The 26,370-nt window shown below is 41.9% G+C and overlaps 2 protein-coding genes across 2 annotated transcripts in view; both read right to left on the reverse strand.

The window, feature by feature from the left end:
• chd7 (chromodomain helicase DNA binding protein 7) overlaps window positions 1-20,368 on the reverse strand; it is a 74,092-nt gene extending 53,724 nt beyond the window's left edge. Inside the window, exon 1 of the mRNA XM_044367368.1 lies at window positions 20,032-20,368. The gene's annotated coding sequence lies outside the window, so the exon portion shown is untranslated. The remainder of the gene's footprint in view (window positions 1-20,031) is intronic.
• Window positions 20,369-25,675: 5,307 nt separating this feature from the next.
• The window catches only part of rab2a (RAB2A, member RAS oncogene family), a 30,942-nt gene continuing 30,247 nt past the window's right edge, over window positions 25,676-26,370 (reverse strand). The window contains exon 8 of the mRNA XM_044367857.1: window positions 25,676-26,370. This exon is cut by the window's right edge and continues 1,223 nt beyond it. The gene's annotated coding sequence lies outside the window, so the exon portion shown is untranslated.

Here is a 26,370-nt window from a genome sequence, read left to right on the forward strand (position 1 = left end):
CCCAACATTTCCTGCTTTATTGCTTCATATGAAAAGCTTTTAAATTACTAAATAATGGGACTTTTATTGTGAAGAATTTACAGGGAAATGATATGTGTTCCTCACTTAATTAGCAGAGCTTCATTAGCGTCGCTAAAAATTAATCGACACAACAGGATATGGAGATATTCAGGGCTCTCTGTTCAGCAGATCAGTTAGAAATAATGCAGGGAGGAATAGTACAAGCAGAAATGGTCACAGTGATGATGATGTTTGATGAGGAGCTGCAGATGACCAGCACATCTCCAACAAGTTAACTATTTATTTTACTTTGCCATGCTGTGTCATGGAAAAACACTCAGTGTGCCAGCTCGACACTCAGCACTCATGGCTCAGAGTGTCTACCCCCAAAACAATGGAAATCAAGTTAGCAGCTATGAGTCAATAGTGCAATTATAAGGATTCATTAGTTATATACAAAACCTATTACATTGTCTATAGCTTATGGAGTAACTTGCTTTATCACCAAATGGTTACTTGAATTTTCTCAAATCAAAAAATCCTGAGAGGACCTTAGCAACAGACAACAAGACACTGCGTCGGTATCTCACTGGTTGGGCTACATTTCATGTAGATATAATCAGTCCAAAGGTTTGTGGTTATGCTTAGTAATAAAACAAGATATGTCACCAATACAGCCCTTCATAGGAAATTATCACAATTTGATGATATCGGTCAGCAAAATCCCAAGTATATAGTTTCTCCAAAGCACTCAGTCCTGATCAGATGGTGCGTCAAGCTAATTTAAACATTTCAGCAGCCTTATTAGCTGCTGAGAGGAGGTGCAGCGGATTAACTTACATGTTTAGAAAGTTAATCAGTTGTAACCACCCCTGAAAAAATATGCACCCATTGAGAAAAAAAACAAAACAAACAAACAAAAAAAAAAAAACACACACATTCAGATACCCCGAAACACACACTTCAACCCCCCAAACCCCTCCCCCACCTCCATTTTACTACCAAACAAAAGAACTTCTTTCTTTTCCAACACACACTCGGGAGTCATTGAGTGTGTGTGTGTATGTGTGTGTGTGTAAGAACAAAAGGACCCAGCAGATGCAACTCTGTTTGAACGGCAGCAGCTGCCATCCAGCCAGCCAACAGGCAAGATAGCTTTTCTGAACACTAGTCGGTCACTCACTAAACAGTTTAAACTACTCAGTCAGGCCTGGCAGATGTGCTAAGACGAGGAGTTAGGCACCTGCTACCTTTTTAACCTCTGTGTGTGTTGATCACATAAGCAAAATAAACATGCATACAACAAGCTCAATTTATTATTAATAAAAACAGCCATATATGTATGTAAAAAAAAAAAAAAAAAAAATCTGAAAAACTGAGGACTCCATAGGTGTGTGAACACAAACATTTGAGGGACTAGATGGCCAACCCGACACCCAAGATCTGCCTGAGTGAGAGGGTGAAGGTGGGTGGATCTAAGCATGCATGAATGAGTGTGTGTAGGCTGTATCAGAGGACGGGACAGGGAGGAGGTGGGGGAGGTTTGCTTGTTGCTTCCATGCGGTGCAGAAAAACACCCAAGCCAACTTCTACCGCTACAGAGTTCCCCTCCCCCATTCACCTCATTTCTTACCTCCTCCACACTCTATTCCCCCCTCCCACTGATTTTCCCTCATCCACTTATTGGTTCATTACAGAGCCCAGCAGGTATCAGAGACAAAACGTTTGATTATTTCTTCACACAAAACAGGATGCAGGAATAAAATAACTAGATTGTGGCTCAAAAATTACTTAAATTCATCCATTCAAACTAGGTTAACAATGTTATGATACTGTGGCAGCAGGAACAGAAGCTACAGGTTGTTGTGGCTTGGTTGGTATGATAAGTTACAGAGGAGCATGTGTTTAGCGGCAGGCTAACAGCTGTGTTTGAGTGTAGAGCCTGCTGGGACCTATCCCAGCATGCACTGGGTGAGAGGTGGGGTACATCCTGGACAGTTTGCTAGTTTATCACCAGGATATAAGTATCTCACAGTCATATTAATGGTTTTGTAATGCAGAAAATAACTAGGGCTGTACCCGAATCACAGTTTTAAAAGTCACTAGTTTGGGCCAAATATTTGACTTTTTGGGGGGCCATGTGGCTGCTGACAGTGCTGACAACAACAGAGGACAAAGTGCACCAGTGTCTGGTTCAAAAGCAGTTTAGCTGCCTTCAACGTTCAGCACCAGGGTCGAGAGCTTTGAAGCAGCAAACGGAAGCGTGTCGCGCAAGTCAATTAATTATGCAGTTAGGTAATGATTCGACTGACAAAATGAGGCTGGACTAGGGGGCTTCTCCACTGATTATTTGAATCATCAACTTTTAGGGGGCAGGCCTAAAAATAACAGACCACTGATGAGACAACTGCTAGATTCTGCATGGCAGTGTAGCAGTATTGTTGGTGCCTGTGTTTGTCAGAATTATGAGCATATTTTACATAAACCCTGCTGCTTCCTGTCACAAGGCAGATGTTTTCTCTTTAGATTTACTCAACAGGATAAAAATGTTGGAACTGATTTGTCCATCAGCCTTTCATTCCTTCCACCATCTGCTATTGCCAGACACTGAAACTTTAAAAATCTACCTTGCTGTCTTAGGTAACCCAGAAAACAAAAACATATGAGAGTACTGGACACATTTCCATAAAATGTCTCATTAGTAAAGATCACAGAAAAGGCAGATTGGAGTGATGTTCTTGAATCTATTGAGCAACCACTGAGCAGGGTATCATTTCTGAATGATATCAAGTGGAATTTAACAATAACTGAGACCAAACCATTCCTCTGCTAATGCTAGTCGCTATTAGCCCAAATGGTCCCTTCTGAAATTTAAAAAAGTAACTAGTGTATCAACATCATACCTGCTGTTCAAAGTTCCAGGTGACAACAAAGAGCATTCAGTCAGTAGTAAGCCAACAATCAACATTAGCATGACAGAGGACTATAGTAAAGCAGCCTTCTTTCAGGCCACTTCAGGCCTTCTGCTGGCAGCCTCCACAAAGCCTGATGGGAGCATCCACTCTTGTTGTGTAAATAGCTGTTAACAAGCCCTTTCCTCCATGTGTCTGTACCATAAACAAGCTGCCAACACAAAGACAGGAGACAGGTGCTGCTCAACTTTTTACTATATTATAGACAGCGACAGGCAAGGACAAGCGAGGCATGCAGAGACACTCATCTATACATTTCTTTGTTATTCTGAACACGTCAATAGTAAGAAAGCCAAGAAGACAAAAATCACTGTATTCTCCACAGTAGTAGGTTGCGTAAAGGGTCAGAGCTACAGCCACGCTCACATGGAACGGTGTTTCATTAAATGAGTAATTTGTGCAAATCACCAGTGAATCAGTGGTTCTGTACATTTTGAGCATGAATACACCACCAATGTCCAACATTTGGACTCATCAAGTCACAACATATGACAATTATATTTATGAGGGCGACAGTTCATCAGAATGAATACTTCCACTGCTTCCGTGAGTCATTCTGCGACACGTGGATTAGCAGGGAGACCTGCTGCACCAAACCAAGCGTCCCCAGTGTCTCAACGGTAAATAGATCTGCAACTAATGTTTATTTTCATTATGATTAATCTCTTGATTCATCAATTAGTCGTTTGATCGATAAAATGTCAGAAAAAGGTAATAAAAAAATGTTGATCATTGTTTACCAAGTTGACATCCTCAAATGTCTTGTTTTGTCCACAACCCAAAGATATTCAGTTTACTGCCACAGCAGACTGAAGACACCAGAAAATATTCATATTTAAGATGCTGGAATCAGAGAATTTGGACTTTTTCCCTCTTAAAAAATTAAACATAACTAATAGTTGGAGATGAATTTAATGGTTGGCAACTAATTGATTAATTGTTGCAGCTCAACCAGTTAAAAACAAGACTGTTACACCATGTGACTTCACTGTGTTACTGTGTGATAGAATAGCAGCACTGTGGAAATAAAAGCTTTGGATAACATACAGGTGTAACTTTTATTTCCCCTCACAATTGTGACAAAAATAAAAAAAATAGTATAACAATTCTATGTGAAACTTAGTACACAAACTGTTCATTTTCACCAGCAGAAAACCATTTGAATTCAAAGTTTATAGAAGTTATACAGATCAACTTTATCTGCATATCAACATCACTTTTGACCTGACACAGTTTGATAAGTGCAATTTTGTATTTTTAAACTCTGGGTAAGCTATGTGCCCATCCCGTAAGTTTGTACATAAAAGGCGTAATCACACCTATATACCATCTTCACTGGATCACTGCTTTCCTTTGTGAATTCGCCATATTGCTTACACTATATTGTTACACTTGCATTGACATATGCGTACGTGTGATGTAGGCCTAGACGGAAGCACAGGAGGTTCATTCTTTGTGTTCAGGAGACAATTTAGAGAATCCTCAACTCCTCTTATTCCTTTTAAACCCTGATTTAAGGCTGCAACTGACAATTATTTTCCATATCAGTCTACAGGTTCTTTTTTAGTTAATCATAGAACATTAGAAAATAATGACCTAACTATTTGTCAGCCCAACAGAAGCTAACAGCCTCGAAACAGTTAAAGCAGCACTTCAGCTGTTGCCATTAGGAAACCTGTATATAGCTACTAGATCACAGTAGTGTGAACAGCAGCTATGAAACACCGTAGTTACATCACTACAGGAAAAAAAAAAGTTTCTGCATTTGAGTGTGTGTATGTGTGTGTGTGGTGGGGGGTTAGGTGGGAGTAATGACTGTAATTTCACATCCTTTGCAGCAAGCTACTACTACGAATGCAACTGATTTCCTGTCAACTCTGTCAGAGGCACATTAAATTAGAAATTCTACAATGCAGAATAAATGGAGCTGTATAAGCACTTGCTGGCTGCTGTGCGTGCATGTGTGTGTGTGCGTGTGTGTGGCAGCCTTGGGACTTTCATCAGATCACAGCTCCGGTTAAAAGTGGGGAGGCAAGAAAATTCTTCCCTCCACTCATCCTCCTAGTTTTTTTTTGTCTGGCCTTTAGAAGTTAGCCTCCCACAAGATAACACTCGTCTGCACCCTGGACACTACTGGATACATCTCCTCTGCACTTCACCTCTTTGCTCTTGCCTTTTTTTATCCTGTTCATCCCTCTATTCCTGAGTGAAACCTCCTTCAGTCTAACAGTCACGGAAAAGACAAGCCTTCTACTTTCTTCAGTCCCCCTCCCCTTCTTAAACTTTCTGTGCCACTTCCTCTGCCATTTCAGTCTCAGCTCTCTCGAGTCTCTCTCTCGCAGTGAACACACACACACACACACACACACACACACACACACTAGGGTTGAGCCGATGGACGATATCGACCACTGAGCCCTCTACCGTAGTAACATCATGATTTAAAAGCCCCCCCCTCGCCCTACACCAACAACAGGGCACACCCTGCCACAAAAAAAAAAACTACCACACACACTGCCACACCGGGCCACACACAGTGGCCAAGTGGAGATTGAGAATAGCCACAGACACTGGAATATATATATTTATTTGACGAGATGGTGTACACGCAAATGGTTGTGAAGATTCGTCGTCTGTCCATCTTTTGTGTGTATTACATTAGTTCAAATCCTGCACACCACTTCACAAGTGTCTCTTAGTTCTCCTCCTTTGTTAGGCCAAAAGCCATAAAACATAAGAAGTATATAAAAAATTATATGACCTTTACAGGAGTAGCCCATAATATGACCCCCACCCCCGCTCCCACACACACACCGAGAGCATGGTCCACCATTTGACTGTGGGCATTATCATATGCCAATTCAGTAGTCATCGCACCCTAACACACACACACACACACACACACACACACACATTTGGCATTGAGGCCCAGCTGTCACTCTAGAGGGAATTAGGTGAACGGTCAGTGTGCCGCTTTAGATGCCAAATCTCGTCAAAGGATGAGGCATTTAGCCCACCACGCTCTCCTCCCCTCCCCCTGCTGTAACACACATGTGCTGAGGAGTGGAGGAGGTGAGACTGTGTTCATACTACGGCAGCGTTCACTCTGACATCATGCATGCAGCAGGGATGCCACGGTAGACGGGTCTGGCAAAAAAAACAAAACAAAAAAAAAAAAAAAACATGAATTCTGGCTCAACTTTTGCCATAGCGCTATGGGAACATAAACTGCTGGCCAATCAAATACATTCAATGCCGGGCGCTGTTCACCACGGAAGCATGGAGATAAAGGAGCGAAGCATTTCTGCGCTCATTCCTTTCTCCCGAGTTGTAAAATTCTGCCTCAAAAGGAGCATAAAATTCATGGCTCATATTTTATTTTCTGACTGCTACCTGTAGCAGCACACCAACACAGACCCTTGTAGCTTTTGACTCAGTCCAAACATGTGAAGTGATTCAGACATATTAAAAAGCCAAATTTGTTGCTGTGATCGCTCATTTTGTACATAAATATTGTCGATTGCAGTGCAAGTCGTCAGACGACTTCACTACCGATAAATAGTGTTGTGACTGACAGTTTCAGAGCAGCAGCACAGAAAAATACTACTCACTTTGGCAAGTATTAATGAGCCACAACTGAGTTAATATTTACTGTTTGTGCAGATATCTGACAACAGAAACAAACACAATTCAAATGCCACCGCAGAGCTGAAATTATTAGTAGATTAAATGATGAGTTGATGGACGGAAAGTTAATCAGAAACTATTTTAGTATCAAGTCATCATTTAAGTCATATTTTAGTCTGGTTCGGACAAAAACAACCTGAACATGTCAACTTAAGAAATGCCAACCACATTTCTTAAAGCTTACTACTTTCTGACATTTTATAGACTAAATGGTTTATCAGTTAATTAGGAAAATAATCTTTAGTTGCAGCTCTATTACCGATCGCTGCCTGCCGCTTTTATCTTTAGCATGAGTTTCAATAACAGATAGTTAACATTAATATGTGTTATCAGCATTACGGCATGAGCGCCTATCATACAGTCCTCGACAAATTCATTGAACCATCGAGTGACATAGAAAGAAAGAGATAATGACACAACTGAGAAGTTGTGCTCACTTATGTGGCTTCACAAGACCACACGGATGTTTATCAGCGTTTTCAGAGGTGGCAGTGTGTACGAGCTCGTGCTTACCAACAACAAGGTCAGTCTGAAGGGAGATGATGACACACGCACAAAAAATCCAGCTTCATCACGTTTGTGAGAAACCCATTCCTCATCTCCATTATTAGTGGTGCACCCATAACGCTTTCTCAGAAGTGACTCCAAGTTCATCATTAAGTGGATCTTACAATGCTGAGTCATTTATACTGTTGTCACCAGATGACAAACTTACAGAAGTGGATATTCCTATGATGATATAGGATTAGAATGCATTTATACATAATTGTAACATATGTAACTTATAATTTATGTTGCAAGAGATTCTTCCTCATCGAACTGAAATAACTACATTCAATATAGAGAAATAGAAAGAGCGTGTGTGGCAAAGGGGGAAGCACCAAGTGACAGCTTGTTCATATGAAACAAACTATTTGCCTCTTAGTGTTTGAAGACATCCGCAATATCGGAGTTGGATGAAATTGAACATGTTTAGAGAAATGTTTAAAGTATGCCTGAATAAAAGGTCATAACACTGAATGCTAGATGAATAAAAGAGGATGTTGCTTAGCAAAAGGGAGATATTTTATTCTTGAAGGGGAACAAAAATCTATCAAAAAATAACCCAAAGACATTTATCTTTCTGTAGGTTAAAAAAAAAGAAAAAAAGTACATAGAGCAATAATGTGTTTATGTTATCTGGACATCAGGTCATAAATGCAAGCTGCTAACTTGGGCTACTGGTAATTCCCGGGTAAGCAAACAAGTATCAGGACTTCGACCTTGAAGTGGCTGACAGTTTAAACAAAGTGAGGAGAAATATAAAAAGGGTTTGGTTATGTCACAGCTGGAGGCGGGCACATAAGCCTGTGAGTCCAACAACATAATTAACAGCTCCACGAGTTCCATCTCACCTGAAACCACATGTAATCATTGAGTGGCTCTAACACGTTCAGTTTCAGCCGACTTGATAAGTGAACTGGCAATCACCAGCCAGGCTCAGGAATTCACACTGACTGTGCAGCTCTGTCAAACCACAATTATTGAGGCCATCCGTTCAGCCAGACCGAAACCGCAGAATATCACTGCCAACTTAGTGCAACTCAACGGCCTCTCGGGCAGCCGGCAGTGTCACACAATTACTCACTGTAGTGCATTACAGACAGGCCTTCATTTAACAGAAGCTCTGATGAAAACATAGTCATCAATGCCCAACCCCCGCCACACAGTTCTTCTCTTATTTTAACAGATAAATACACTTAGAGGTAGGTTTCAAAATACTGAAATCGACAGAGGTCTATGACGCAGAGAGATGTCAGACTTTGGCTGCACAGACATGAACTGTTAGCAATTAAATATAGGTTTTGATGTTTTGTCTGTGTCAAAGAGTGCCAAGAGTCTCCAAGTTTTCAGTCCAACCAATCCCTGCATCAGGTGATGTAACTTGGTAAGTTCCTCCAGTCTGACTGGAGGTGTGTTAGATGGTGACGTCAACCAGTGTAAACTTTGGTGGAAGTGAAAACCCGCAGGCACACAGCCCTGTGCAGCAGCAAACATCTTTTTTTTCCTGCTGTAAACATTTATAAAGCCTGTGTCAAATATCATTTCTGCAGTCTTGAGAAATGCTGTGGCCAATTCAGATGTCAGATCGCAACACACACACACACACACACGTCACAATCAGCAACACAGCTCCAAATCACTCAGCGTATGCAGAGTTAGTGTGCAGGAAAAGAAGGAAGAAGTGGGAGAGATTAGCCAACAGCGGCTCAACACGGTCCTGTCTGTGCCAGGGCTGGACAGTGCGACATGCCGCACGTGCTACGAAAAAAATCGGTCTGTTTGATGAATGAATTTACTACAGCAGCACCCGTGCAATGACATCGATATCTGCACAAGTCTTCATTCAAATGCTACCAAGATTGACATCCTTTAGATACTAGACACCACATGTTTCAAGTGTTCAGAGGTGGTGAGTCCGCAGTGATATGTTCAGTGTCTTACTGTAATTTGTACTGTCAGCACATTTTGTATCTCAACCAATTTTTGAACAAATTTCACCAAAATCTTTGACAATACACCCGTGAGAAGCTGGTTGATACGTGATTTTTTCAGCATTGTATCCAACAGTTAGATTGTTGTGATTTTTTTAAGTTTATGCTCATGTTTGGCCCGTGTCATTTTGTTCCTTCAAAAGAAGTCGCATGACTAAGCATGTCAATGATGGCTGACAGTGTAAATCACCTCACCTGAGGATTCAAGGTCCTGGATTGGTGATCAAGTCCTTGCCTACTCTTCAAGCTTTTCAAGCTCTCTTCCTCTCTAAAACCGTGCATTGTGCTTGAACTCTGATGTTTGCGGCTATGTTTAAGGTTAGGACTTTGTGTGCCCTGTACGCAACATTAATGTCCTTTTCCAGTCACATACCTGTTTAAAGAGATGAACTGTACTACTTGTGGTTGTTTTTAAGAGATGGTAATAGATGTTTTATACTTGTACTACAATTTTGTGGCCTGTGCTACAAAACTATCGACCTCTGTAGCACCATTACTACGTGCAAAAAAAAAAAAAAAAGTCAACGTGCAGCCCTGTGTGCTGTCGACAGTTTGGCAGCTAAACTGTCTGTAGCCTCCAGGCTCTACTACAGGAAATCTCTGCCATGTCAACAACACCATGTTTCCTCTGAGACACAGACAGGCAGACGCACACAGACAAACAAAACCAAGCAAAAGAAACAAACTGCACCGCAAGCTTAGCGGACACGAACCTAACTAGACACCTGAAGAAGTGAGTGATCTCCCTCTTCCTCTGGAGAACACGTGTGCACCCACCCACCTCCCATTACCACTAGGATCTAAGTCGCTATAATTTATACCTTTGTTCCCAAATGGAGGACAGCACGCAGGAGCTGGCTAGCTGTGTGTGTAATTACGCTCAAGTGAGGGGATGCGGGGCCGTGTGTTTGGGGCTGGGATTTGAGGCCCGGAAGGAAGGAAGAGAGAGAGAGGAGAGGAGGAGGAGGAGGGGGGGGGGGGGGGATCAAGAGAGCGAGAGAAGAAAGAGAGAAGCAGTGAAGCTAGAGAAAATCTGGTTATTTTACGCACGGCTGCTTCGTTAATGGACAGTGTGTGTGCGACGTGCATGTCAGGGAGTGTGTGTGTGTGTGTGTGTGTGTTTGGGGGAGGGGGTGGCGGAGGGGTGGGTCAGCAGGAAAGGGCTGTGTTTATCCAATCTGTTCCCTGCCTTTACCATGTGTGTAGGAAAAACCACTGGCCGGCTCTCAGTCTGATCCCAGAGGACACACAGAGGCCGAGAGACAGGCACAGGACAGCAGGAGAGAGGGAGGGAGAGAGAAAGAGAGAGAGAGAGAGAGAGAGAGAGAGAGAGAGAGAGAAAGAGAGAGAGAGAGAGAGAGGGAGAGAGAGAGAGAGAAGTAGGCCACAGGGGGTGGCCAAGGAACCTGCTAGTGAACAGAGTGTGTGTCGGTGTGTGTATGCATGTGCTCACTGAGCTAAAGAACCTGTTATATGGTCTCTGAAACTGACTGTCCAATCTTTGAAAATCACTCACATACGTGTGTTTTCAAAAGGTGAGAGATGCAGGTATGTATACATGACAGAAAAGAAACAAGTACAACACAGAAAGGAGTCAAACATCTTTACACTATCGATTATTGTCTGAATTCTCTGGCTTCTATTAACAAGTAAAGACTTTATTACTGATGGAAATCAGTCAGATTTAAAAAAAAAAAAAAAAAAAATCTAAGTCTATCTTTTGTAAACTAAAATGTTATGCAAGTAGCGTAGCTCCTTTAAGGAACAGCTCAGTGCATAGCAAGTGTGCTTGAGAGAGAGAGAGAGACTGAGAGAGAGAGAGATTGAGTGTGTGTGTGTGAGACAGTGAAGCTGCATCGACCGGAGCAGAGAATATGAAGTTAGCAGTATAGCTGTGAACAATGCAGTGTGTGTAGAGTTCAGGCTATTTGTCTGTGAATACATGTTATAACCCAAACCAAGTTCTCAGGTCTTGCTTGCCACCCAGTAGAGACGCCAAGGTGACAACACCGGTGTTACTGCACATTTTACCAGATAAGATATTGGTCGATGACGCTCAATATGTATAGAGCATTTACTTTGGTCTTTAACATTAGATTTTTAGTTCAGATCTTCTCCTTACTTACGAGTTAGTGATACTTACTAAATGGGTTTTATTTCCATAAATAATTGCGGTGAGAAGGTAATGTAATCCGCGTATGGCCAAACGCCATGTATCACTGGTAACATGTGTTGCTCAGCACCCCACCTCCCCACCTCCCCACCCCCTGGTGGGCCGAACAACTCTTCTGGCGAAAAGTAGTGAAGAAGGGCTTCAGCCAATGATTACTGTCATTATCAATTTAATATTTGGCAACTAATCAATCGACTAATCGTTGCAGCTCTATTTTGAAGCTGGGCTAGGTTTAATATAGTGGAAAATTCACAAAAAGAGTGACTACATAGACAAACACATGATGATGATGATGATGATGATGATGATGATGATGAGGTGATCAGGAATGGTGCTGATCTGACAGACTGATGGATTCTTTCAGAAGTTCGACAAACAGTGACAACACAGCCGTAGTAGATATTAAAAAGTGTACATTTTCAAACCCAGAGCCAATGAACAGAAGCATCTGACTTGAACTCTGCAGCTGAAGAACTAGTTGAACTTCAGTAAACATCACAAACCAACTCAAGATTCTCCCCAGAACTTTGAAACAAGCGGCACATAAGGGAGACAAAGGATTGAATTCAACCTCTCGCCGGTCGACCGCTGTGAAACGCACTATGATGACTGACTGGATTGCAACTGTGAGAAACTGCCTGGTCTTGAAGAGTTCACTAGATCTACAGGGTCCAAAAAGATTACAATTAGCTGCAATGGGCTGATGTAAAAGATACGGACTGACGTTCTGATGAAGGCCTTCAGAGGTGGTTAGGTCAATGGAATCATTCTTAATCCTATAAAGCAGATGTCTTCAATGTATACTTGAGACAGTGACGCAGCTCCATTTTTGGCTGCACTTGACTCTAAAAAGTACACTTGACTGTCTGTTTTGGATTTTTATCAGCAGTTAAAATTCCCTTCGATACAGACAGTGGCTTAATTTTCTAACTGAGTACAGACGGTTTCTCTGTTGTGGGGACAGATTAGGTTTCTGATCCGACCTAAATATATACTTAAACTATTAGTACAGGACATACACTCAACCTACTCATTTATGAGACTGTTGCAATGTGTGACCCACATTCAGCTCAGGTCAGCAGGAGAGGGGGGGGGGGGGGGGGGGGGGGGGGTCAGATGACGTACATTGACCCCCTTCAGGATGACAGCCAATGAGGGTTTAACCCTCGGCGGTGTGGCCGACAGAGTATTATGACTGGACCACAGATTCTACTTCCCCCACCGCAGTCAATCACGGTCACCTCTCCCCCTCAGACTGCTGGCAGAGAGAGGTGACATAAGACGCTCGTGTAAAAAAAAAAGATCACATCCCTCTGGATTTCTTTGTTGTCGTTTTTCGTGTGAATATTCCAATGCCGGTGTTTCACTGAATTTTGTTCAGTGATTCCATGTGTATGCGAGAGTGACAATCAGAAATCATTTCCAGGGTGAGGGGGAAATTGTTACTCGGTGATGCAAATGAGTTATCATAGTGCCACTGTTGCAGGCTTTGGGGAAAACCCAGAAAACTTGTCAAACTTTCAAAAAAGGGGGAGACTTTGAAGCTACAGGATTTGTCACTACCTGGGAGTCACCTCAGGCTGTTCAACAAACCACCAGTGGTTTTGGCTGTTGACAGATTTGTCATCCCTGTGCAGAGAAAGTGAATGAAGATTTGGGAAACACTTCTGAGTAACAAGAACATCACAGGCAGTACTTTCCTGACTCTCAGTCTAGATTTTCATTTTTATAACAAATATGAATAACATATTAGTTTGCGAAGAAAGGCCTTTCATGATGAATTTCCCTTGATACTGAAAACACTGAACCCTGTCTTGATGCAAGCACAAACAGGAAGCCACAAACACACCCCAGGCTCTCCAGTGTGCTACCCCCCATACCTCCCTAATCAATCACCGATATTGACATGCCCTTTTAGACCAATGGGACAGGCAGGTCTGGACTGCGTCCCCAGAGACTGGCTGGTTCCACTTCCCTGCCCCGCCTGCCTGCCTGCTAACAACCAATTAACTTCCAGAGTCCTTCCAATAGAGCTGTGGGGTAACTTCTCCCCTGGGACGCGCACACACACCCCTTCTCCAAAGTCAGTGTGCTCTAAAGGATCAAAAGTGCTTTGATTGTGGGTTTGAATCCAGCTCAGGATCTCCTAAACGCTTTCTTTTTACGACTACAGCTGAGTAATACTTTTTTTTTAGCAGGATGACAATCCAGCTGCTTGCGTTTTTGGGTCATCTGAGAGCTATAATTAATGACCGACATTAGCTAGCAATAATGTACACAACAAGCATCATTTCAAGAGGAGGTGTGATGCTAACATTTCTAAAAGGAGATCCACGCATCTTCTCTCGCATGTGCTTCTCATTATTCCTTTTTTTTACTCATCTCTCCCCTCTCTGACCTTGCATCCATCTCCATCTTCGTAACTGGACGTTGATGCAATGAGCAGGCAGCACTTAACCTTTCATCAGCCGTGTGATTCACTTGAGGAGAGAAATGGTGACGTGAAAATGAAGGGAGGTGGAAGGATGCATGGATGCCACAACAGTGGCATTAAACCACAGCGTGCACCGGGGGAAAATGATGAGAGTGTGTGTGTGTGTGTGTGTGTGTGTGTGTGTGTGTGTGTGTGTGTGTGTGTGTGTGTGTGTGTGTGTGTGTGTGTGTGTGTGTGGCGCTGACGTCGCTTTACAGTGATGAGATTCAGAAGCAGCCGATGACACAAAACTCACACATGTTTCCAGTGAAGAGTCCTGGGTTTTTTGCCTTTGATTGTTTGTTTCGCAGCAGTACGGTTTAGATGGTGTGTGTGAAAGCTGAAGGAGGAAAAACAGGATGTGACACACGTCAACACCGAGAGAGGTCAAGGATAGATTAAAAGCCATGCACACATATGGGTCAGAGATGTACTTGACAGGCCGTCTCCTCTATCACACACACACACACACACACACACAGACAGACAGACGAGCCATGCAGCCCACACACAAACACTTGAGAGCTGTATTAACGCCAGCCTCTCTTCTAGGCACAGCACTTGGTCCAGAAGGCCTTCCCTGCAGGAAGAGGATGGGGGGGTGGGGAGGGGGGGGAGGATGGTGGAGGCGAGTGTGGAGGAGGAGGAGAAGGAGGGGGTAGAGGGAGAGACAGGTGAGAGGGAGGGATGAGAGAGAGAGAGAGCGAGCGCGAGAGACAGTGATGACACTCAGTTCTGAATGTCACCACGGTGCTAAAGACCCCCGCTAACCTTTTGGCTGGAAATGATAGGACGGGAGGGAGAGGAGGGGAGGGGAGGGGAGGAAACAGACAGGCGGGCAAAGATGGAGAGAGGGAGAGAAAGAGAGAGATGGAAAGGGTGAGAATGAAGAGTAGAAAGAAGAAGAGGAGGGGAGCTCGTGCGCAGGCAGAGAGGGAGTGGGTGGGTGTGGAAGTGGGGGGGTGTGAGGGGGGTGTAAGGGGGGGGGGTGGAGGTGGAGCGATAGATGGCAAGATGAAAGAGATGGAGACAAACAACAGCACCACTTCTCTTCTCTGCTAACAGGGCTGCCATCCACGACACATGATGATAGGAGACACAAAATGGCCACCCCTGGAGCACCCTGGTAGCTGAAAGGTTACAGCGCATGCCACATAACCGCGACGTCCCTGGTTCCACTCCAGCTCAAGACCTTTATTGTATGTCATACCCTCCCCCTCTCTCCCCCCTTGTTTCCTGTCTGCGTCCCCACTATCAGCTCTCCATTAGAGGCAAAAAAAAAAAAAAACGCCCCAAAACATCTTAAAAGAAAGGCCACCCTAACAAACACCGAGAAGTCGGCGTCATCCACCTCCAAAGTTCCTCCCTTGGAATGTTTTCATCAAGTTGGTAAAACCTGCAATGACTTCATAAATATAACTACAAAGTATGCAGATCAGAAAGCTGAATCACCGACCACAAAATAAAATATTCATCAATTTCTATACCAGAAGCACTACGGTAAGTTGGCTTTTATTGATGTTCAGGTACAATGTCTTTTTAGTAATGTTTTGTCACCTATAAGTCAATATATAAATACCCTAATATGCATTAAATGGTTAGGTTTTTATGTATGCTGCTACCAATCAGTTGGTGAGGGCAACATCGCCTGTAAGGACAGAAATTTGCAAAAAGAAGTCCCATAAGGGCTCGCTGCTGCTCACGGAGCTTTCGCTTTGAGCACGGGTTTCTGTAAAAAGCGAGGACATGAAAGAGCGATTGAAACAATTCACTGGAACTCCACCTGTACCAGAGAGGCAGAGGGATAACACTTCGATTTCAATAAGTTCGGGGACGTTTCCCCACATCAACAGTAGGATTTCACTGTCAGCTACCTTTAGCTACCAGGCAAATAAGTGAGAAAATAATTACTTCAGAGATATGAGGCTTCATTGAGCGTGTAAACAGTCAATCTTGAGAGTGATCAGAGTATCGTAGCTCTCACTCTTACACAACTTCACAGATATATTCTTGCATCACATTTGACCACCGTGTTGAATACATCTAGATCACTCTACTTCACACCAAGAGAGATAAACAATGTATTGAAGCTACACAGTACTGACCACAAGAAGGAAGTGCTACATTTCTGTCAGATTTTGGCAAATGAATTTAAATCTAAGTCAACTTTAGTACGTAAAATGTACCAAATATGTTACTGAGTACTAATGCTTCAAGTTCAAAAAAAAAAAAAAAAAAAAAACACACACACACACTATGCAACACAATATGTCTCATTGAAAGTGAAAACATGCACTTGATATAAACTTCCTCTCAGCCTACAGAGAAAATCTCTGTCTCAATCACAACCCACAGCTTTCATTCAGATAAATCCATGTTAACATATAAACACACAGCTGTTTTCAATGTGACAGGCTTTGTGACAATATGAACTGCTAATTTAATAAGTGAAACAGTAATCTTATCCAGATTTGGATAAATCAATACAATTTTAGTTGCTTTTTTTGGGGGGGAGAGCAGGCGTGTGGTGAAAGAGGACTCATCTTAGTGTGTGTGTGTGTCAGGGTCAGAGACTGGGGATGAGACAGGATTAGTACCGCAGCTACAAGTCAGGGTGGCCAATCAGAATAGTGTGAGAAAGAGAGAGAAATGAGGGAGCGAGAGAGAGAGAGAAAGAGCAATCTCCAAAATTAATAGCCCGGTAAGTCACACTCCGCTCAAGAAGTCAAAGACCTGCCACAGAACTAGACAGCAGACTGGACCGATATCACGTACAATTGACTGGTTAAGTGGGGAAAAAACTACCTTCTGAAATGATAAGTGGGGATATACAGTGTGTTTGAATATGTACAACAGGAGGGGACGTTGATGGATAACACGTGAGGAGAGTGAAATGAGATGGGATGACAAAGACTTTAATGGCCATTTTCTCTAACAGAGCACAACAAAATCAGTGTTGTCGGGCACAAGTTATAGTGCTCTCTGCATGCCAATAGGGGTACTGCTCATAGACACACCTATTGTGCCTCTGGCCTGTCCTAATCCAGCCCTCTTTCCTACACTTCAGAAGTTTAGATCTCTTGCTCTGAGCTTTCCTTAACCACCGTGAAAACAGTGAAAGTTGATTAAAAGGTCAATAGAAGGTGGAACATCTTGAGTGAGATGTTCAGATAACCAAAGTCGATCACACTAATGAATCATAGGTCAAAATAACAGAACGGCTTATTCAAAAAAAAAAAAAGTGACGCATTGACAGACTCTCTCTTTCATCTGAAAGCTAGAGTGATTGAATAAGAAAGCCATGGCATAGAGTAGCACAGTTAAATCATTATGCTCATTAGAAATGTGAGTTTGAATGTGTTGAGATAAGATATAGTGTGGAGAACAAGCATCAGAGCATGGATATTATTCTGGAAATGTAATTGCATCATTCTGTGAAATCTCAATTAACTGGCAAATCTTAATGTTGGATATCATAGGGTATGAGTCGCTCGGCTGCATGTGGTGTGTCCCCACATCTTATCCCCCAGTGTAAGGTGGCAGGGATTTCCCTGATCGTGCGTGAGGCCTAATCACCAACATGTTGGGCATTGGACTGGAAATGGAAAACTCATGAGCATGACTGAAATCTACATCTTTCGATTCTTGTGGTACAGAAATTTGTAAATGTTACGGGACAAGATTTTTCTTTAGGCGGTTAAACGGGGCTAACGACTACACCCAAGCAACGATTTAAGGTTAAGTAATTGTTCCAGTAACTGTTTAACAACATACAGATTGAGACATTTAGTTTCAAAATCTAAATGCCTTTATTATTTTGCATCAGTTTCCCTCCATGTCCTCAGACAGCGAACAATGCCTGCTAGTCAGGGTGGTTTTTTTTTAGCTCAAGGCCTACCAGCTAAAGTTAAGACAAGCAACTCCAAGGTCACTAACAACTTGCAGAAAAAACCTGAGTTTGAAACAAAAAAAAAACCTACTCCCCCTCTGAAAATAAAGAATAAAACTACCATTAATTTGCCTTAATGAAACTATTCAATTGTGTCTGAAAACCAAAAAATTTGATCAGAGCAGTATCACAACAAGAGAATCTGGGGAGGGAGAGGGTTAACTTTGTGTCCGAGTTTCGGCTTCTTTCAGACAAACTACCTCTTTCACAAACTAAGCCAGTGCCTCAACTTTACCCACAAGAAAAGACAGAGCGACAAACGGGAGAGAGACCAAACGGTGTTGAACATCTGTTGTGTGCATGTGTGTGTGGTCGGGGCCTCTTATCTCTCCCTCTGTGGCCCGCTAAACATGACTAGCTGCCATCTTGGCTCACAGACACAAGGTGGTGGGGGTAGCAGCTCCTGGCTCTATGGCAGACGGGAGGAGGACAAGTAACGAACCAGCACATTTACACTGAATGTTTCAAACTGTGTAAATAATATCACCGTGTGAGAATTAGTGTTTTGGAGGATACGCTCATGTTTATGTTGTTTTTTTTCCCAGAGATTTTAGCGTTTCCAAAGTTGCGTGAGAGCGGCAGGGTGACCATTATGCAAGTTGACCGATTACAGAACACATAATGGAGAAAGAGGGCAGGATAGCGCAAGAAATACACACAATAAAGTACGACTGTTACAAAAAACATGACTGTATATAATGTCCCGTTAAGATGTGATGCTGAAACTAGCGAGGAAAGAGAACCGGCAGGTGTTTCTAGGCTGCTTTTTCTCTCCGTTCACACCGAGTAACAAGTGTAGCTGTAACTGTTAGCGATTACCAAACTTCGGTCGCCGGATACAAAGCAACGCTACAAACAAGCTCTCTGAACAAAAAAGACAAAACGCGGAAAAGCCCGGACGAGAGTTGGCAGGTTTGCTTTGTTTTTTTAAAACCTCGGAGGGAAAAAAGTGAAGCGAAAGATGCGTTAAGTTAATTTCCTTGCCCAAGAGCTATCTGATAACCGTCCCGAGCAGGGTAATCGCTGGCTCGGGAGAGGGGGAGAGAGGGGAGGGGGGGTAATAAGTGGTCCGTACACACAATGAGGATGAGAGCAGGCTAACAGGCTAGCTGAACCTGTGTGTCCTAGCACTGGGCTAACCTCCAGCGGCTAGCACGGCTAATTAGCCTCTCAGCGGTGTTTCGCACGTCGCTCCGGACCAGCGGACGACTCGCTCGTTTCGGTTTTTATTCTCGCAAAAACAGTTTTCTCTCTACTCCAAACCTGTACACTGCGGCGAGTCTTTTTTTCATACATTTAAAATTGTTTTAGTCATGTAAAGCATGGTAAAAACACGGCTGAATGGAGTAATGACCGCCTGGCCTCACTGTTCCCCCCTCCTCCTCCTCCGCTCCACGACTCCGTCCCTTCCGTCCAATACAACTACTACTACTACGGACACTTCACACTGTCCCCTTCCAACAAAAACACAACTATTCAGTGGAAATACAACTCATGTGTGTAGTGTAATGTAGAAAACGTATTAATTCAAAAAAGTGATGTGTTTTTGGCGATATGTGCCAAGTATTCTCCGCTGGGAATCTCCCCACAGCTCCGCTCATTCAGTCGGCCGGTGACTCACCTCTCGGCTCGGGCCACCTCGTGTCTCCGACAAGCTCCAACACAATTAGCTAACAGGGCTAACACTCACACTTTAACACTCAATCAACCTAATTTTTCATAATATCAAAATTCAACAAGTAGTCAGGGAAACCGACTCAGAAAAACAGAGAGCCTCGCCGTGTTGTGCTGGAAATGTTTCTTTCCACTTTTCAACTAACTAATGGGACTGTTGTGTATATGTGTGTGTACATGCGTGTGTGTGTATGTGTGTGTAACGTGTGTGTGTGTGAGCGATGCAGCGGGTGGCAAAGCTAAACTTGCTATTGTTAGCATGTCGGCATGGCAGCTACATGGACCTTCAATGACTTTCTTGCTGAAATGAGAGAATAAAAACACAAGCTAAATAAACCAGCAGTCCTGGACAAAATCCACCCAGTGAGTTAGCCCCTGAATGAAATGAAAACAACAAAACTCGCACGGCGGATTAAAGGGTCCGATTGCGTTGAAAAAGTCCAGAAAACTTACTATTCAGAAAGAATTTAGATGGTTTTAATTCAGGATCAGTCGTTATAATGAACCCATCGTGTGCTATCGACAACAATTAAAAAAGCACTCATTCAAAAGGGCATTTGTTAGCTTACCCAACAAGCTCGGTCACTTCGGGCTTTTTCTCAGATCAACTCCTCGTTAGTAGGGCTAGTATCTCCGCTCGCTTGAAAAAAAAATCCACCGTGGTCCTTTTTCCTTCAAAATATAAATAAACAGAGGAGAAAAAAAGTTCAAGTTTTATGTTTTTCATGAAATATTTCTCCGGCGTGTCTCGCATCCGCGACCTCGCCGACTAGTGTGCGTTGCTCTTCGCTCCTTTGTGTTAATTTCACTCAAATCGAGTTTAATCCGATCGATCCCTCGGCTGGTCGCGCTCCCGAGTCCTCCCCTCCAGACACTCGCTCACCTTCCTCGGCCAGGGGGGGCGCGCTCCCGAGGACCTTTCATACAGATAAACAGGAGGCGTGCGCGGTCACTGACCCCGCCGTGCCCGTGTGACGCGCTCTGTGAGAGTTCTCATTGAGGGATGGAAAAAATATATATGGATGTGAAATTAACAAAAGCAAGGTGTTTGAAGTAGGAGTTCAAATTTGATCGGTTGGTAAAATTTGAATTGTTTTAATAGGAGATATTATAAAAACAACTGATGCCAGGAGTCTGTTTTGAAGTCAATTATAAACCATTATCAGGTGAATTCTATTCTTAGCTGGAAAAAATGATTTGGTGATGTGTCTAAATATTTATTATGACAAACCAGTTATAAAATTGTCCTGTTTATTTATTTATATGTATTTATTGTATGTTTTAATTAAATACATGCATAAATACATAAGCAAATGCAGGTCTTGTTTTAACCAGATATCTTTGTCATTATGCTTTAAATTTAAATTTTCCATGGTGAAGTAGAGAGGTTTTGTGATATTTCCAATTTCCCTCCTAACACTGAATGTATAATTGACATATTCATCCAGTGGATAAGAGTTTGTCCCTACATCGTAATATTTTTGATAATGAGAGTTTATGTTTGTGGATGGAATGACTGTGAAGACCAAAATGAATGATAAAACATCACTATCATACCTTTTAAAAAAAAAAAAAAAAAAATTTCTAAATACTTCACAGAACCTTTTCAGGGATTGTGTGACCTCTGGGTCAAAGAGTTTTTGTAACTGTATGAAAACTGTCAAGCCAACAGGAAATACTGAATATGACTGACATGAGTTTAAGGTCTGTGGTGTCTTTCTGTTTTTTATTTATTTCTGTTTTGAACCAAATGTATGTATTGTATTGAGGTCCTGCATCTCTATTGTTAAATGTGGAACTTACCCACCATTGAAAGTGAGCCTAGTGAATGCTCAACAGGATGGATGGAAGGAAAATTTTGAATAGAGGACTTACCTTTTAGTTACCTCTTAGTCTCTTGATTTATTTCTTGATTTATTTGTCAGGAACTGGCTTTATATTACCTCTCAAATTATTCCATAATATACTCTATAGTAATATTCAGGAGGTTTTGAGTAGCAGAGACACACTATAACGTCCATAGAAATTTAATGTTGACACAGTACCAAATGAGATTAAAACAGCACCATGAAGTAGGATATCATCAGTATAGACATACTGTTTCAATCCACTTATGGTGAGATTTTATTTATCAGTTTTGGACTTACTAAAGATGATGAAATCGCCCGAGGCACAGATGAAAACATGCATATTGGAGGGATATGAGGGAACAGCAGAATGCGGATGTCCCTGACACAACCAGTAATTTGCTTATCATAACAATCTGGCCCTCAGGAGAGAGGCCTTTAAAGACACACACACACACACACACACACACACACACACACACACACACACACACACACACACACACACACACACACACACACACACACACACACACTATCTCTCCCTCATAGAAATATACTTTCTGTCTCCTAACACTCCGATCCCTTTGTCTGCTCTCTGACTTCCTCCTTCTTTCTGTAAAGAACACAATACACTTAACATTCACTTCCTAATACGATATTCTAACACATTCCTTCTACATTCTGCTACAAATGATCTAAATTTGCAATTTCCAAACCATACCATAGATTCTTATATTCTCATACCTTTCAGACAGCCCCTGGTTTTTGGCTCATTTCAGTATGTTTTGAAAATCAACGTGCAGAGACTTGAAACTTGCTGCAGTTGGTAATCCATCACCATGAACATCGTGTCTGCTTTTATTGAAGTCAGAGATATGTTTTTGTAGTGCGATTATGCAGTTGAAAATGCAGAAAATCTGCACTGCGTTACCAAACTAGAAATACCGCTTCGTGGTTGTATGTCTCCGCCAACCAATCAAGTTGCAGTTTACATCCATGTCTGTTCAGACTCATACAATATTTGTAGTGAAGACTTTGAAGGAATTTAATAAAAGGTATTAGGTGTATTTTCCTTGTCTGTGTTCACATGATTGGCCAATAAAGTTGATTCTGATAGAACACAAAGTTGTAGCTGTGACAGTAGACAAAGCTTCAGATATGGATGTTGCTGCTTCTAAAACGTGGATACTTCACACATCTTCAACCTGGCAGCACAGAAGATCTGTACAATCACCACAGTTTCAAGGTGGGCATCCAAGATTAGTATCACCAATTCAGTATCTGACCAAATGTGAAATATGGTCACAATCTCCCCTTCTGTTCCTGAGTTATGGGGTTGAATAATGGCCAGAAAAGTGTTTTTGCAGAACATTATGATGTCACAGTGAAGTTGACTTTTGACCTTTTGGATATAAAATGTCATCACTCAATCTTTTCATCCTTTTCATTAGACATTTGTGTGAAACATGTTTTTTGAGGTCACAGTGACCTTTGACCACCAAAATCTAATCAGTTCACTCTTGAGTCCGAGTGGACATTTGTACCGAATTTGAAGAAATTCCCTCAAGCCGTTCCTGAGATATCACATTCTGAGAATGTGACAGACAGGTGTACGTATGAACAGACAACTGAAAACATAACGCCTCCAGCGACAGCGACAGCTGTGGCCCCTCTTATTACTATCTCCAATATACCCTGACATATTCCCTACAATATACTGTATGCTGTCTCGCAACATGGTGGAGGGAATGGCCCCACTACTGGGGTCAAGATGCCCCCTCTAGTAATTTTGATTTTAGGTATCTACTGAATTTGTGATTAATATAATGCAAACTATCTCAAGAGCATTTGCTTTTATTGATTTCTCTCTTACATTGAGTAAAAAAACATTTTTTAAAGGCTGAGTTTATTTAAATTGGCAATTTTTATGAGGTTTCACAAAATAAATAGTTTTTCAATTTTCTCAACATTTCTATATTTTGAAAAAAGGTCAGTAACTAAATTATTGTAGATTGTAGTTATATTCTTTACTAATCATATGTTTTATCTGAATTGTCATTGCCATTAGCTTAGGTTTTGCTAACATAACACATTATCAGAAGATGAGTTGATTTTATGTCCTTCATTAAAACATGATGTCATGTCCTAGTTTTTCCAGAGATCTTAGTCTTAGATCTTGCCAAATGAATTCACACAGTACTGATTAAGACAATCACTGGCAGGTAAATCTCTGTATTTAGCAGTGAATCAAGAGTTTTTAAATCTGTTGTCTGTGGTGACTTTGCCGTGGTGGCACACCAGTAGTGATGCATTTTATGTCAACCAGCAGTGATTGGTTTGCGTCTGTTGACCTGTCTGTACCCTACTATTGAATGGATTTCACTTGGTGGTTCCTGATGACTTTGGTGACCTTTCCTCAACCTTGTGGCTTTGAGTAAAGTATCTCTCTTCTCATTTTAGCACCATCATCAGGTGAAAAATGTATTCAATTATTTTGTGCTAACTAATGACATTCCCATCAGCCTCAGCTGTGCTTTAGGTTTAGTGCTAATTAGCAAATGTTAGCATGCTAAAATAAATAAATGAATAAACTAAGGTGGTGGACATGGTAAATATGACCTGCTAAACATCAGCATGTTAGCATTGTTATTATGAGCATGTTAGCATGCTGAAGTCCGCAGAGCTGCTAGCATGTCTGGTAATGGGGGAAAATGGTTCAATTGTCCATTGGAGAGGTTTCACTGATAAATGTAAGAACTAGCTTGAAAGCAGGTTACATACAGGAGCATTAACCAGATTTTTCACAACCAATGTCCTTCCATTCCTATTGATGGAATTACATTACTGATCTATAAAACATTAGTAAGTGATTTAACTATTAATAAAGCCATATTTCACAACTTTATAAAGGATGCCTTATTAATAAGTGGTACCAAATTAATCCTATAGATGAGTGGCTCCAGTGCTTCATGCTAACATGTTAGCATGCACTATGCTGACTGACGGTAGCCTCCGTGCTCACACTTTTACATACACCTATCTACCAAAAACGTGGCATATTCCTGCAGATGTAGGAATTCCATGTAGGGCATTGCTAAAAAGATTATGCACATACACTGAAAATGCAAACCTCCCCTGACTACACATGAGTCAAATGTTTCATACATTAAGCAGGCTCTCATTGAGGCTGACCTTCATCAGGGAATATAATCTCCATGACTGCTGAAGGTCGAGCACCACAGATCCAAGAGCACACAAGTCCCTCCCTGCTCATTTTAACGGATAAATCAGATACAGTAAAGCAGTATGTGGACCCATTACCATTGATTCATTTATGAGCTGAAAAAGTCACCAGCATGGGGCAGGGCGGGTGGAAAGTGGAACAACTACACCAAAACAACAAAAGGACAGAAAATACAACTGCAGGGTTTTTTTTGTTTTTTTTTCAAACACTGTATTTTTTTCCATCTCCACATAACCATCAAAATGACATGTTTAGAGTTTAGAATGTTTTATTATAGTTTATTGTGATAGCATTTTCATTTTTTCTTTTTTTTCAGTTTTATTTTTTCCAAAGAACAAACACAGCAAATAACGTCGAGGGGGGAGGAGGAGGAGAGGCGGGGAGAGGAGGGAAGCGCAAGAGAGGAGGGCCACATAGATAAGATAGATCAATCCATAGATAGATAGATAGATAGATAGATGCGTCAGGTTTGGCTTGATCCTCCCCCTGTAACCCCTCTGGGTCCACACACACACACACACTACATGTTGCTTTACAAAGAATAATTGCCATCAGAATAAGATTAATAACTGTCAGAATATATCTAGGAGTTTAAAAAAAAAAAGAAAAAAAAAAAAACAACAAAAAAGAACACACTGCTGAGGAGAACAGATCCACTCACGCTGCTGTGCAACCCAAAAAAACTCCCTACAGTTATACAGTTAGCCTGGAGAGATACACAGCTGTATTAGATGGACAGAAAATATATGTATGCATCATCATCTATGTGTGTATGCATGCATATACTGTATGGAGGCTGGGTGTGTGTGTGCGCGCATGGAGGGGATGGGAAGAAAATCATTTTAACATGATGTGTGGGTTTTTGACTCGTCTCAAATCCCCCCCGATTCAAACCAGGCATGTGTCCATGATTTTACATGTCTCTCTAAGTGTGCATCTATGCATGCGTAATGCATCGTCATCTAGCTAGTTATAGTGGTAAAATGCCTATTTTGCAGATAAAGGGTCCGTTTGATTCGTTTTAGCAGCTGTCCAAATCTCTCAGTGGGGGTGGAGTTAAGGCAGACAGCTGATCTCAGGTCAGATTGCAGGGGCTTAGGGTGATTTTTTTTTTTTCTCCCCCCTATTGTTTTTGTTTGTTGTCAAAACACAGGTAAACACAATATTTTGGCATTAAAAATACAGAGCTAATGTTACCATACAGTCTGAGAAAGAGAGAGAAGAAGGGAGGGAAGGTGGGGGGGGTTGAGGGGAGAGGGATGAACGATAAGTAACTGAAGTAGTAAAATATGATCATAAACAGTAAAACGGTGCCCATTACATCGGGGATCTCGAAGCAAAAGAAAAAAAAAAAAAATTGCAGCAGTCATTGATCAAGCTCTAAACAGTATACATTATATATCTGCCAGCTAATTCATGGTGGAAATCATAGCCTGCTTAAAAAGGGAGATGCCTTGACATTTTCAGTTGGAGTCTGTTCTCCACCAGGGACTTTGAATGCCTCTACACGGTCCTGTTAACAGCCTGTTATCATTCATACTTGTCATTTAAAAGAAAGGGCACCACCAACCCTGATGTAGCAGGGCGGCTCAGTGCCTTTGGGTTTAAATGAGAATTGTTAAAAATGCAAAAAAAGCTGCTTCCCGGTCCAAAACGGTCTCTTTTTCAAGCCCTGGTAAAGGAATATATCGAGACTACAACATGCCAGGTCTCACCTTACAAAAGCCATAAAAGCTACAGAAACCTAAAGAGCCATATATACACAGAAATGCGCCCGATAAATACAGTTAACAAAAAAAAAAGTTCCAATCTAA

This window comes from Thunnus albacares, chromosome 12 (genome assembly GCF_914725855.1).
Source record: "Thunnus albacares chromosome 12, fThuAlb1.1, whole genome shotgun sequence".
NCBI lineage: Eukaryota > Metazoa > Chordata > Actinopteri > Scombriformes > Scombridae > Thunnus > Thunnus albacares.